The sequence below is a fragment of the Eulemur rufifrons genome, chromosome 7 (assembly GCF_041146395.1).
Source record: "Eulemur rufifrons isolate Redbay chromosome 7, OSU_ERuf_1, whole genome shotgun sequence".
Classification (NCBI taxonomy): domain Eukaryota; kingdom Metazoa; phylum Chordata; class Mammalia; order Primates; family Lemuridae; genus Eulemur; species Eulemur rufifrons.
The window spans coordinates 184,129,994-184,143,506 of NC_090989.1; positions in this window are offsets into that span (position 1 = coordinate 184,129,994).

Genomic DNA, 13,513 nt, shown 5'->3' on the forward strand with positions numbered 1-13,513 from the left:
TCTAGAACAGTGGGACAAAAAAAATTCTGTTGTTTTCAGCCACCCAGTTTGCAGTATTTTGTTACGGTAGCCTTAGGAAGTTAATACAGCCCTAATAAAAACTTTGAACACAGAGGCTCAGGTGAGCTTCCCTGCTTGACAGCTCTCCATGCATATTGTTACACTTTAATGCCAAGTGGGTAACACATCCTGAGGACAATGGAAGCTTCACATTTTGTACCCCCCACCTCCCGACTCTGCCCTATGAGTCTGTTCCTTTGACTGATTTTCGTTTGTATCCTTTCCCTATAATGAACCGTAACCATAATTGCTTTCAGTAAGTTCTGTCAGTCCTAGAGAATTATTGAAACTGAGGGTAGTTCTGAGAAACCTCTGAACTTGCAGCTGGTGTCCGAAGTGAGATGTTCTTGTGTGGACTCTTCCCTTTACCTTTGTGGTTGGACTTTACCTCTTGGAGTTGGTGTCAGAAGTCTTGGGCTGTCTTGGCAATCTTTATAACTATGCCCTCAAATCTCACAGTTTGGCTAGCTCCAGGCAGGCTTTATAAAACACCCTGATAAATCCATGCCACTGTGACCATTCCTTTCAATTCTTGGTTCTAGAATGCAGAGTTCCCATGTGATTTATAACTCACCAGTATCCACCTGGATGAATTCAGCTATCATCAGTGGCCATGAACAAATTGCAGCATTTGTCATATTTTTCTTTCCTGTGTCCCTCTTCTATTACCCTGTTACTCTAACCCAAAGCCTTTCTCCTGATCTGTGATAAAGACCTTTCCCTGACCTCCGTACACATACCTTCAAATTCACCCCTGTGTCCTCATCTTGATGGAAGGCCTTTGCTATTTACTTTCTCACTAACCCAAATAAAGCCAATTCAGTAGCTCCTAAGAGATTGGTATTAGATGATTTACTAAATACAGTTCCCAGTAACATGTAAATAACTAGCCTCAAGCTGTTCAAGGAGTGCTTTTCATTTAAGAAAGATGCGTCTGTCCATTGATCCTCTCCTCAAAGAAACAGAGCAAGACTCTTGCTCTCAGTCTTTGTTTACGTATGTGAATGACAAATAAGTTACTCTTAATAAGTATATAATAGTGAGCCCTACACTTCTGCAGATTTGGAGTCTGCATTGACAGAACCACCAAAGGGCAAATGGAAGTTGTTGTCCTTAATTGTAAATACAGGTAACATTGCTCAATGATCCCATCTTTCCTTTAATAACTTACCTATGTCTATTTAAGTTTTATGTGAACTTGTGGAAGTTACTTCACCTCTCCGTACCTCAGTTTCTTTATTTTTAATTTGTGTATAACAGCACTTTCCTTACAGGGTCATGGTGAGGATTGAAGAACTTAGTGTATAAAGAGCTCAAAAAAGTGATCACTTCATAAATGTTAGTTATTACCTGTCTCCTATAAATTCTTAAAAAAGCTTTCTGGCTTCTATTTACACTTTTCAATCTTGCTTCCTGGTAGTTAAAACTTTAATAAAGTAAGACAATTATATCAAAAAGGCTAGTAGATTCTAATACAGATTTGGGAAGTACTAATTAATTCCTAGGAGCACTTTTCAGGGATGGTGGAAAGTACATTTGATGACATTGTAGGATTGTAGATGTGTAGCAAACTACCACACAATAAAACTGGGACATTTCAGTCACTACAATAGGATATTTTTAAAAGTCGAGGTCAGATGTTTACCTTGAATTTTATAACAAATTACATCACCTTATGTTTGGGTAGCATTTTCCAAGTTTTTTTCATACATCATTTCAATGACCTTCCTCTCCCAAAGAAGTGGGTGTGGCAGGTACACCAAGGTTTATTTTAGAGCAGGATTCTGACTCACATTAAGGTATAATGACTTGTCCTGAAGGATTATCTCTGTTTCAGACAGAATTTAAATTGTTGAGTTTAAAGGTTGAACTGCCCTGACCTATACAATTTGTTGAAGTCTAACTTTAATTTTTAGTTTCAGTGACTTTAGTTCAAACAACAGTGATAACTTTGGCATTAATGGATATTTCCTCTAGAACAGGAAAGAGCACATCTGATTTTCTGGGCCCTTTGGCTATCTCATATTTTTGAGCGTTACACTCAGAAATAACTTAGTGAAATGACTCTTGAGATGCTTTAAAAAAATAGACTGACTGATAAGAAGCTAAGAATAAAAGCCTTCTGAAAGTTTTCTTTCTCCTTTTAAGCTTATAAAATAAAATTCCATGTATTTAGTAAAAGACTCAGGTTGAATGGGCAGTGCTCAACTGTGGATAAAAGAGGTGGGATTTTTAATATAACTGTCAGTTCTGAGATGCAAATAATCTCATGATTAAAGACCTTGGCAATTCAAATTGTTACTGAAGTTTTATGAATCAAAAGGACATATAATTTCAATTCGGATAAAAGCATCTTTATTCCTTTGATTCAGCAACAAAAATATTTGTATGCTTCTACATTTCAAGCAAGTGTATTACAGTGTGGCTCTCACTTGGACACTTGGAATTGATCAAGCGTAGCATTTCCTGTATAATCTTTCAGCTTGATTTTTTGGTTTTACTACAATGAGGCCAGATACACTCAATGGATAGGATGATGACCCTCCCCCCCCTTTTTTTTTCTCTCGTGTAAATGAAACCTTACACAGCACTGAGCTCTTTCACATTAGGAAGCAGGACTGATCCAGGTCATTATATCGGAGGAAAAGTTGGTCATGACCCATCTGCCACACTCTCTGGACGACCTTCTCCATTCGAGGGCTCTGACTCTCCTCCTAAGGAACTAACAGTGCTATTCTTCTATTCCAGTTCCTTCTCTCAGGAAGCACTTAGAATATTCATTCACACTAAGCTCTTAGTGGCTTAAAGTTGTTTTTCTCAGTGAATAAATCTGTATTTAAAAAAAGCTCAGTCCAAAAGAATTACCTGCACGTGGTGGAATTTTAGGTGTAGAAACGGGAAGGATTTTTTTGGTATTTGTGTATCGGAAGCCTTCCTGTACCCATTCTGTTGAACACCAGAAGGTAGTATGTACTCACAAACAAATCCAATCCTGTTGGCAAGAAAAAATGTTACCATGAATCTCAGAAATTCTGGAGCGTGAGCTACTCTAGGTTGAAGCTATGCATAAATGAACAAACAATTTTTGAAGACCTACTATATACCACCATTTTCCTGCCTAGTTTAGCCTTAGGATGACTGCATTTTTAAAAAATATATTTATTTGTATTATCCTGGCTGGTGCTGGAGCCCATTCTTTTAAATGAAGTATCCCAAGAATGGAAAAACAAGCACCACATGTACTCACCATCAAATTGGTACTAATTAATCAATACTTACGTGCACATGTGCAAGTAGCATTCATCAGGTGTTGGGCAGGAGAGAGGGGAGGAGGGGATGGGTAAATTCATGCTTAATGGGGCGGTATGTACTGTCTGGGGATGGGCATGTTTGTAGCTATGACTCAAACAGTGCAAGGATGACTACATTTTTAAAACTGTAAATCAGGACACACTTAATCATTTTCAGATGTGTGTATGTTTATATAAAGTCTCCCAAAGGTATCACAGTTAAATCACTTCTAGGTATGCATTTGATGAAATGCTCTTGTTGAAAAGGAAAATAAAAGTCACACAAAATGCTGGACTTACAGTTGCTGTGGGCAGTGTGGTATAGGTTAAGAGCACTGGTCTTGGAGTCAGACAGATGTTGGGAAAGTGACTTTTCTTTTTTTTAAGCTACTTTATTGAAGTAGGGTTAATGTATAAAAAGCTGTACCTCTCTAATGTGTACTCCATGAGTCTGAGGATAAGTATATACCCATGAAACTATTCCTGCCCTCAACACCATAAACATATCCATCACCTCCCAAAGTTTCCTTCTACCTCCTTTTTTAAAATTAAGACAAATAAACATGTTTTTATTTTTTTATTTTTATTTTTTTTGAGGTTATATAAATTTTAATTCAAGTTAATACATTCTCATGTCTAATGCCCATATCACTTATGATAAAATGATAAAAAGTATTAAGTGAATGAAAGATACAAGTTTAGTTAGAAACGCAATATAGTTATTTTAAAAAAATGAGTACATTTTTCTACATAAGAAATCTATTATTTCCCTTCTACATCCTTTATTAAAATTTTTTTTTGTGTATGTCATAAAAACACTTAACATACGATCTGCCCTTTTGGCAGATTTTAAGTATACAGTATTGTTAGTGACAGGCACTGTGCTGTATAGTAGATCTCCAGAACTTACTCATCTTGCATAACTAAAACTTTGTACCCTTTGACCATCATGTCCCCATTTCCCCCTCCCCTGACCCCTGGCAACCACTATTCTACTTTCTGCTTCTAAGAGCTTGATTATTTTAGATTCCACATATCAGTGAGATCCTACAGTATCTGTCCTTCTGTGACTGGCTTATTTCACTTGGCATAATGTCCTCCAGGTGCACCCATGATATTGCAGACACTAGGATTTCCTTCTTAAGGCTGAGTGATACGACACCTTTTCTTTATCTATTCGTTCATCATTAGACATTGAGGGTTTTTTCTATAACTTTGTTATTGTGAATAACGCTGTAATGAACATGGAGTGCAGATATCTCTTTGAGATAGTGTTTTTTTTCTTTTCTTTTTATTTTTATCTTATTTTCCATTCTTTTGATATATACCCAGAAATGGGATTGCTGGATCATATGAGAGTTCTATTTTTAATTTTTTGAGGAACCTTCATGCTGTTTTCCATAAAGGCTATACCAATTTACATTCCTACCAACAGGGTACCAGGGTTCCCTTTTCTGCACAACCTAGGCCAGAAAGTGACTTTTCTGAGCTTCAGTTTTCTTTTCTGTCAAATGGAGACAATACTGGGGCCCTCCTAATGTGACTATTATGAAGATTAAATAGCGTAAGGAAGGCATGTCAATCATTTAGCATTGTGCCAGGCACAAAGGAAGTGCTCAATAAATTGTAGCTAGTCTAATAATATACTAATTATAGTACTTATGATTTAATGAAAAATATTGCTTAGAGTGGGGATCTTTTGTGTGGGAGGAAAGGAATATTCCCTCAATTCAAAGTGAGATGGTAGAAATAAAAAATTAGCAGAAATAAAATGAGTAAATTCAAGAGCCACTCTATTTGTCAGCCATGCAGAATAGAGAAGCAGGAACCAGACAAGGAGAGAAAAATGCAGAATGGAACCAGGTGCAAGATTCGGGTGACATAGGGACATCTGAACGATAAGGACATGGTAGACACATGACCAAGTGGAGTTAAAGGTTTTTGTCAAGGCTGCCCTGGGTACTCTCTGCTGTTAGCTGCCTTATCAGTGGGAGCCTACCTTATGGTAATGGCATTATAATAAGAAAGATGGTGCCCACATCAGGAAACCATAATTACATCTGCAGCCAAGCCTCATGTAAGTAGCCCCACCTTGTGGCAAAGGTATGGAGTCCAGAATGCAAAATTGAGAATGAGCTCTTAAGGGAAATCATTTGCTTTATAAACAGAAGAACTGTATCAAGACTGTTGTTTTAAACCCCTGGATACTGCTAACTTCTTCCTTGACCTGCTGGCTCTACTCAAGACAGTGCAGGTCTTATGTTGGTGTCTGTGTATTTCTGTTCTATTATTGGCATTGATGTTATTAAGGAAATAGTGAGAAAAGGAGAGAGCTTGTTCTTCTGGTTCCTGGAGGAGGTTAGCAGGGTTCAGAGTGATCTCAGAAGGCTGTTTCTTAGTATTTTCTCTCCCCTACTTATCTTTGCCTAGGAAGAATGGGCCTATTTAGAGAAAGGAAGCCAGCCATCATTATTCTGTTGCATATACATACATGCACATACACACCCACCCCTGGTGAGCCAAGGTCTTTGGTAGTTGCTATGTAGGGAAATGTAATCCCTGGGCTCAGAATTTTAGATATATTTGGAGAAAGTGAGTACACAGGAGATCTTTGCATGGAGCAGTAGGCCTATATGGTCAATTTAGTGCAGAGTAAAATCAGTTCTTAAGTCTTACTGGAAAAGAGCATCTCAGTCTAGAGAGAGGAGTTGACAACCTCATCCCTGTATGACACTGACTTAAGTGTGGAGCTTATCAAGGGAGGGTCTTATTTTGGAGCTTTGAGTACTACCACCTGTTGCAAGCTGGTAAGATGGAATAGACTTGTCCATCTCTTTGCCCTTCTCAGGGCTGGAAATCTCCCTTCCCTGCATTTTCAACCTCCACTGTTCTGTCTCTTAGACGCCAACACCTCGACCTCCTTCCTTCCCTGTCTCCCTGGTCTATCACTATAACATAGGGACATGTTTTATTTTCATAATGCTGCCTTTTACTTTTGAGATTCCAGGAACTTAGCAATATTGTTGAAATATAGTTACAGCCGTGAAGTGAAGGCAGAAGGGGACAAGGTACCAGTCATCCCAGCCTTAATTGATGATTTTCTTACCCTTTCACAAAAGACATCCAGAGGACAGTTTCTGTTCAGGCTTCTTCTTACCTATTTTAGGGAGTGAATTTGAAACAGTTCAGTGGTGGATGAGCATTATATAATGCTCTGGCGAACTTAGCTTAGTTTTTATTTTTCTAACCATATACCAGTTTTCTTTTTTGATGTCCCTCTGTGGTGCTATCTGGGAGCCATAGAGTGAGATGACCTGAAATCAGAGAAAGAGGTTAATTGAAATGAGGTTTGCCCCAGCTGAGTGTAACCAGCCTTTGGAAAGAGTGCTCTGAAATGGGGGAGGCCACGGAATGTTCACATGCTTTGCCCTATACCAGGTCTCTTGTTGGAAAACTCTCATAACCTCTACTGACATTAATTAAACTCAGATCAAGAGAGGCAAGTTTGCATATTATTCTGCCCAGATTGTAAAGGGGATGTTTAATTGTAAAGAGGGAACAGCAGAGACGAGTGTTGACACTAGGGAACTGAGAGTCTGTTCCTCTCTTCATGAGATGTGGTGTTTTGTAGCCTTCCTGCATACTGCCACTTCATCTGCTGCCTTTTTCTTCCATGTCCGGTTGAGGAAACAGCAAGTCATGCTTCTAAAGTGGAGTTAATTGCTGGAAAATTTGATTCTTTCTATTTTTCTTGTGATTCTACCTTTATTTATTTTTTTTATTATTTTTTATTTTTATTTTTTTTTATTTCAGCTTATTAAGGGTGGTATAAAAGTTCAGGTTACATACATTGCCCATGTACCGCCTATCCCCCCAAGTCAGAGCTCCAGGCGTGTCCGTTCCCCAGACAGTGCGCATTGCACTCATCATGTAGATATATATCCATCCCCTACTCACATCCCCCCCTCCCCGAGTCAGCACCTTCAAGCGTGACCATTCCCCAGAAGGTGTGCAACGCACTCATCATGTAGGCATACACCCATCCCCTCCCCCCACCCCCACCTCAGTCTGATATCCGATTGGTATCATTCCCAAATGTGCATTTAGGTGATGATCAGGGAAACCAATTTTCTGGTGAGTACATGTGATGCTTGTTTTTCCATTCTTGGGATACTTCACTTAATATAATGGGTTCCAGCTCTCTCCAGGAGAACCAAGGAGATGTCGTATCACTGTTATTTCTTATAGCTGAGTAATACTCCATGGTATACATATACCATAATTTACTAATCCAATCATGAATTGATGGGCATTTGGGTTGTTTCCACATCTTTGCGATTGTGAATTGTGCTGCTATAAACATTCGGGTACAGGTGTCTTTGTCATAGAATGACTTATGTTCCTTTGGGTAGATGCCCAATAATGGGATTTCTGGATCAAATGGTAGGTCTATTTGAATCTGTTTAAGGTATCTCCATAATGCTTTCCACAAGGGTTGCACTAGTTTGCAGTCTCACCAGCAGTGTATGAGTGTTCCTGTCTCTCCGCATCCACGCCAACATGTGTTGTTTTGGGACTTTTTAATAAAGGCCATTCTCACTGGGGTTAAGTGATATCTCATTGTGGTTTTGATTTGCATTTCGCTGATGATTAGGGATATGGAGCATTTTTTCAGAGAAGAGAAAATTAGATATGGGATGAGTCAACCTTCAATGCTATTGATATGGTTATTTTAGTGTTTTTACAGGATCTCGCACTGTTGCCCTGGCTAGAGTGCCATAGCATTAGCCTAGCTCTCAGCAACCTCAAACTCCTGGGCTCAAGTGATTCTCCTGCCTCCGCCTCCTGAGTAGCTGGGACTACAGGTGCACACCACCACACCCAACTAATTTTTTCTATTTTTAGTTGCCTAGCTAATTTTTTCTATTTTTGGTAGACACGGGGATCTTGCTCTCACTCAGGCTGGTCTCAAACTCCTGACCTCAAGCAATCTTCCTGCCTCAGCCTCCCAGAGTGCTAACATTACAGGCATAAGCCACTGTACCTAACCCTCCCCCAAAATAACTCTTGATTATAAGGAGAATATATTTAAGAAATATCTAAATATACAGGGTAAAATATGAGCGTATCTATTTACCATCCTGATTCCTTTCTCACTTAACTGTCTTCTGCAAACAACTCATTGCATCAATTATCTCTGGATTTAGAGTTCTTCTGAACATATATGTCTTTGTCAGTCTTGCACATCTCATTGTTGTCTATGGTTTTTCTCTGGGTTGCTGCTATTTAGATTTGATCCTGTATGATTCCTATATTTAGGAAGTCCTAGAATTTGTGGCCAACAGCTAAGAATGCAGAATTTCTTATCCAGTGATAGTACCCAAACAACAGAGCGATGCTACAGATTTGTTTTCCAGTAACTTTTGTTTTTTCATGGGATTTTGAGTAGGCAAGATAGTGGTTGCATATATTTATTCTACATTTGATCTAATCTATCCATCTAAATTCGGAGATATAGTTTAGATTGCTTATGATTTGATTATAACTACATGGTTCTTAGAATAGTGTCTGTTAATGGTATTCAGTAAAAGTTTGCTGATGAATGGTTAGGAGTTAAACTAAGACTAGAATTAGGTTTTCAGAGACTTGGTTGTTTACTCTTTCCATGACAACATACTGAAAACATAGTTTTCTATAAATTATGACTTTTCTAGGTTGGATGCAGTGTTACTTGGGAGGTAGATATTCAAAACATAAGAGCATGCTTAAATAGCTATGTGAATTAGCATAGACTTGGAATAAAATAGCTTAAAAAATTAGCCCAGGCCCAGGAGATAATTGGCCTCCATACAAATACATTCATTAATAGAAATCAGTGATGCAGTTGGAAGCTTACATATGACTCTATGACTCTTCGCTTTCTGTTTTTTCTGACACTTTGAACATGAGGATAATGCTAATCATTTCTGTCTTCTGTTACTGAATTGTTTGAACCTAATACACTGACTCAGCACCAATAAAGCTAATGAGCTGAAGGCAAGATTTTGATATTACAGTGGATATATGTATTAAACGAACTGCTGGGGGACAGGCATAAACTTGAAATTATTTGGGGTTATCTGTAGACTTGAGCTATATTCCAGTGACCTATGATTGATAAATCCATTCATTCAACAAATATTTACTGAGTACCTGTTATATGCTAGGATTTAGGTACATGGAATCCTAGAAACATAGCAGTGAATGAATGGTCACTCATAGCATGGTCCTTATCAGGCTTTATGTTCACTATGGGACATGGGCATTCAGTGAATAATTACACAAACATTTTGTTACAATTTTGTTAAGTGATAAAAAAGATGAAAATGTTATGAGAATTTAGTGTCTTCATGCACTAGAAGAAAATTCAGTGTGGCTGGAGATATAGTTAGGAGATGGGTCACATCCGTGTTTTCCTAGGATAGCATGCCGTGTGCCCCTCACTAGTGGTGTATAGAGAAACCAGCAGACGTGCTTGGGGTAAGGAAAATGTTACTAAGGTATGTCAGTTTGAAGCTGGTATGTTTTTCCTTGAAGAGTTTTCCTCTTTGGGGAGGAGGATCGGTTTTCAAAGAGCAGTGGGTGACACCAGCACTGTTTGTGTTTGTTCACCCAGAAGGTGAGCAAAGTAGACAGAGTTGTCTGTGCTGTCGATGCCTCAGTTGTGTCTTCTAGGATTTTATTAAGCAGTGTTTCCTTCATCCCAAGTTGTTGTTTTTCTTATGCAGAATTTTGCTCAGAGTAACTTGGTAATCTACACCAGGTTTAATTTATTCTGTTTTGGCACTAATCACAGACTGAATTATTTATGTGGGAATAATTTTAAAATCTCTGTTTTGCACCTTCCAGATAAAATTAGAATTACGGTATGTAAACTACACAGGGAAAGGAAATCTCTTCCAAATGAGATCCTCCTGTGAGTTTAAATGTGGAAAGTAGGTGCTATTTTTTGTCCTCTTAACTTTTTTAAAACTAAACTTAATTGTAAAATCATTTTAAATTTCAGAAAAATTGCAAAGGTAGTACAGAGGGTTCCTATGGTACCCTGCACCAGTTTTCCCTGTTTTAACCTCTTATGTTAGGATGGTGCCTTTGTCATAACTGATGAAAAAATGTTGGTAAGTATTAACTAGCGTCCATATTTTATTCATAGTTCCTTAGTTTTAACCTAATGTCTTCCTTCGGCATCAGGCTGCTATCTAGGAGAGCACATTGCAGTTAGTCACCATGTCTCCTTAGGTTTGTCTTGGCTGTGACCGTTTCTTATTTGTTTTCGATGACCTTGACAGTGTTGAGCATCCGTCAGGTATTTTATAAGGTCCCCCTGAGTTGGAATTTGATGTTTTTTCTCATGATTATATTGGAGTTACGGGTTTTGAGGAGGAAAATCACAGAGGTAAAGTACCATTCTCATCTCATCACCTTAAAGGCAGGTGCTGCCAACGTGACTTACCACTGTTGGTATTAATCTCGATCCCATGGTTGAAGTAATGTTTGTCAAGTTTCTCCCTTGTAAGATGACTTTCCCCTGCCCCCTGCTTTACTCTCTGGGAGGAAGTTACTATGTGTGGCCCATACTTAGGGAGTGGGAGTTATGCCCTTGCTCTTTTAGGGTAGCGTATCTGCATAAATTATTTGGAGTTCTTCTGCTCAAGAATTTTCTCTTCTCCCTTGTTAATTTCTTCAACCATTTATTTATATCACTATGGACTCATGGATATTAATTCTATACTTTGGGTTATAATCCAATACTACTTTATGTTTTTGCTCAAATTGTCTCAGCTTTGGACATGGGGAGCTCGTTCAGTTGGTTTCTGTGTCCCTTTGGTGTACCCTTATCACTGCAGCATTTTTGGAACACTTTTTACTTTATTGTAGTGCAAAATGCTTCAGGCTCATCTTGTGTGTTTCTGCCCTGGTTCTAGGTGCTATTTTTTTTTTTTTATTATGTAAGAAATACTGTGTTTCTTGTAACCATTCACAACTCAACATGTTATATACCTTAAGAAAATAAAAAAAAAACACAACAAACCAAAACACAAAATCTGAAATGTCCAAATTGGAAAAATTGGCCAGGTGTGGTGACTTATGCCTGTAGTCCCAGCACCCTGGGAGGCCAAGGCGGGAGGATTGCTTGAGATCAGGAGTTCAAGACCAAATTGGGAAAGTTATTCTATCTTGTCATGTTTTCCTTTACCTTGCGCCATCCTTGGTAGAAGAACCAAGTTTGTGAATTTTGCTGACAGGAAAAACCCAGATTAGCAAACCTTTCCTGTAAAGGACCAGATAGTGAATGTTTTCAACTTTGCAGTCCAGAAGGTCTCTGTTGTAACTACTCTGCTTTTGTAGAGTGAAAGCAGCCATAGATAATATGCAAATGAGCAGGTGGCTGTCCTCCACAATTTCCACATTTAAAAGTATAAACTCTATCTCTAAAAATAGGTGGTCTGGATTTGGTCTGTGGGCTGCAGTTTACCTGTCTTGTGCTGAGAACTACCTGTTCAACCATGAGTTTACAACTTGCCATTTACTGACTCTGGTCTTAGGCAAGTAATTTAACTTCCAAACAGGCTCCAACATTCCTCAGCTTAACGATGGGTATAGTAATAGTATTGGCTGGGTGAAGTGGCTCACACCTGTAATCCTAGCCCTCTGGGAGGCTGGGATGGGAGGACTGCTTGAGCTCAAGAGTTTGAGACAAGCCTGAGCAAGAGCAAGACTCCGTCTCTACTAAAAATAGAAAAGTTAGCTGGGCGTCGTGGCATGGACCTGTAGTCCCAACTACTTGGGAGGCTGAGACAGGAGGATCGTTTGAGCCCAAGAATTTGAGGTTGCAATGAGCTATGATGCTGCTGCTGCACTCTATGCAGGGTGACAGAGTGAGACTCAGTCTAAAAAAAATGTATTAATGCTGGTCTCCTATAATGTTAAGGGTTTAAATGATATAAGTAAAGCACTTAGCTCAATGCCTAGCATATGTCTGTTGGGTATTATCAAGGGGATTATATCATTTACTGTTAAACCGGGACTCTTGGGAAGGAAAGGGAGTGATATTAATAATTATGCTGGGAGAAAGGTATAAACAGGGATCATCCAAGTTCTGTTCCAGAATGTGTGGCCACTCTAGCTGTTACTATTAGGATCTTCTCTTTCACCTAGCCATGCCTCTAATTTCCTGGAAATGTTCTTTGCTGATCCCTAAAGTAGGAGCCAGGCCAAGTGCTCTGAAATTACCCTTTCTTCTTTTTCTTTGATCTTGGACAGTGACTTGATTACATGAGCCTGAGACCATATAACTCAGTCTGACTCAGCTTAGATGTTAAAACTTCATGTTAAAATGTGGTGTGTTTCTCCTCTAAAAATTGGCATTTTGCAATTAAATATGATGCTCTACATCTGTTAAAACTTTATAATAACATTTTTTCCCCTTTATGCTTGTACTGAATTTCCTAGCTCTTCTGTTGAGATTCATGATTTGCCATTTGCTTTGACCTCTGGTTACCGTGAGCCTTGTGTTTGCCTTGTGTGCCTGACTTCCTTGTTCTGCCTTCACTTCTCTGCCTAATTACCCTCACTGGGAAAATTCTGTTTCCAGAAGATGGAAGTCTTTTGGCTGCAGTTAGTTATTCCTGTTTCCTTGGTGCAAAGAGGGGGAACAGAAGGCCGGCTTAGAGAGGAAGGGGAGGCGGTTGCAGTGTTTGTCAGTGTGGTCTTGACCTTGTGAGAGAGCCAGCTGAGCTGGGTATTCATTAAAATGCAGATTTCTGGGTAGCCCCAGACATGCTGGCTTAGATTCCCCCGGCAGCAATGTCCAGGAATCAGCATTCAAGCACTCCTGATGATTCTAATGCACTCCAGAGTTTGAGAACCACAGTCATAGAGAATGTCTGAAATGACAGTGCAAATTACAAAAAGCTATCTGACATGTTATTTCGTAGAGAGCTCTCCTTGAGATCAAAGATCTCTCTTCTGTGCCAGAAGCTACTATTAAAGTACTGACCTAAGTGAGTTTTTAAGATGTTTTCTCTCTGATTACCTTCATCTTTCCCTTTTCTCAACTATTTGTTGGCAAAGGAAGGTGTAAACGGGCATCTTATCAGACAAGGAGAACATATTCGGAGATG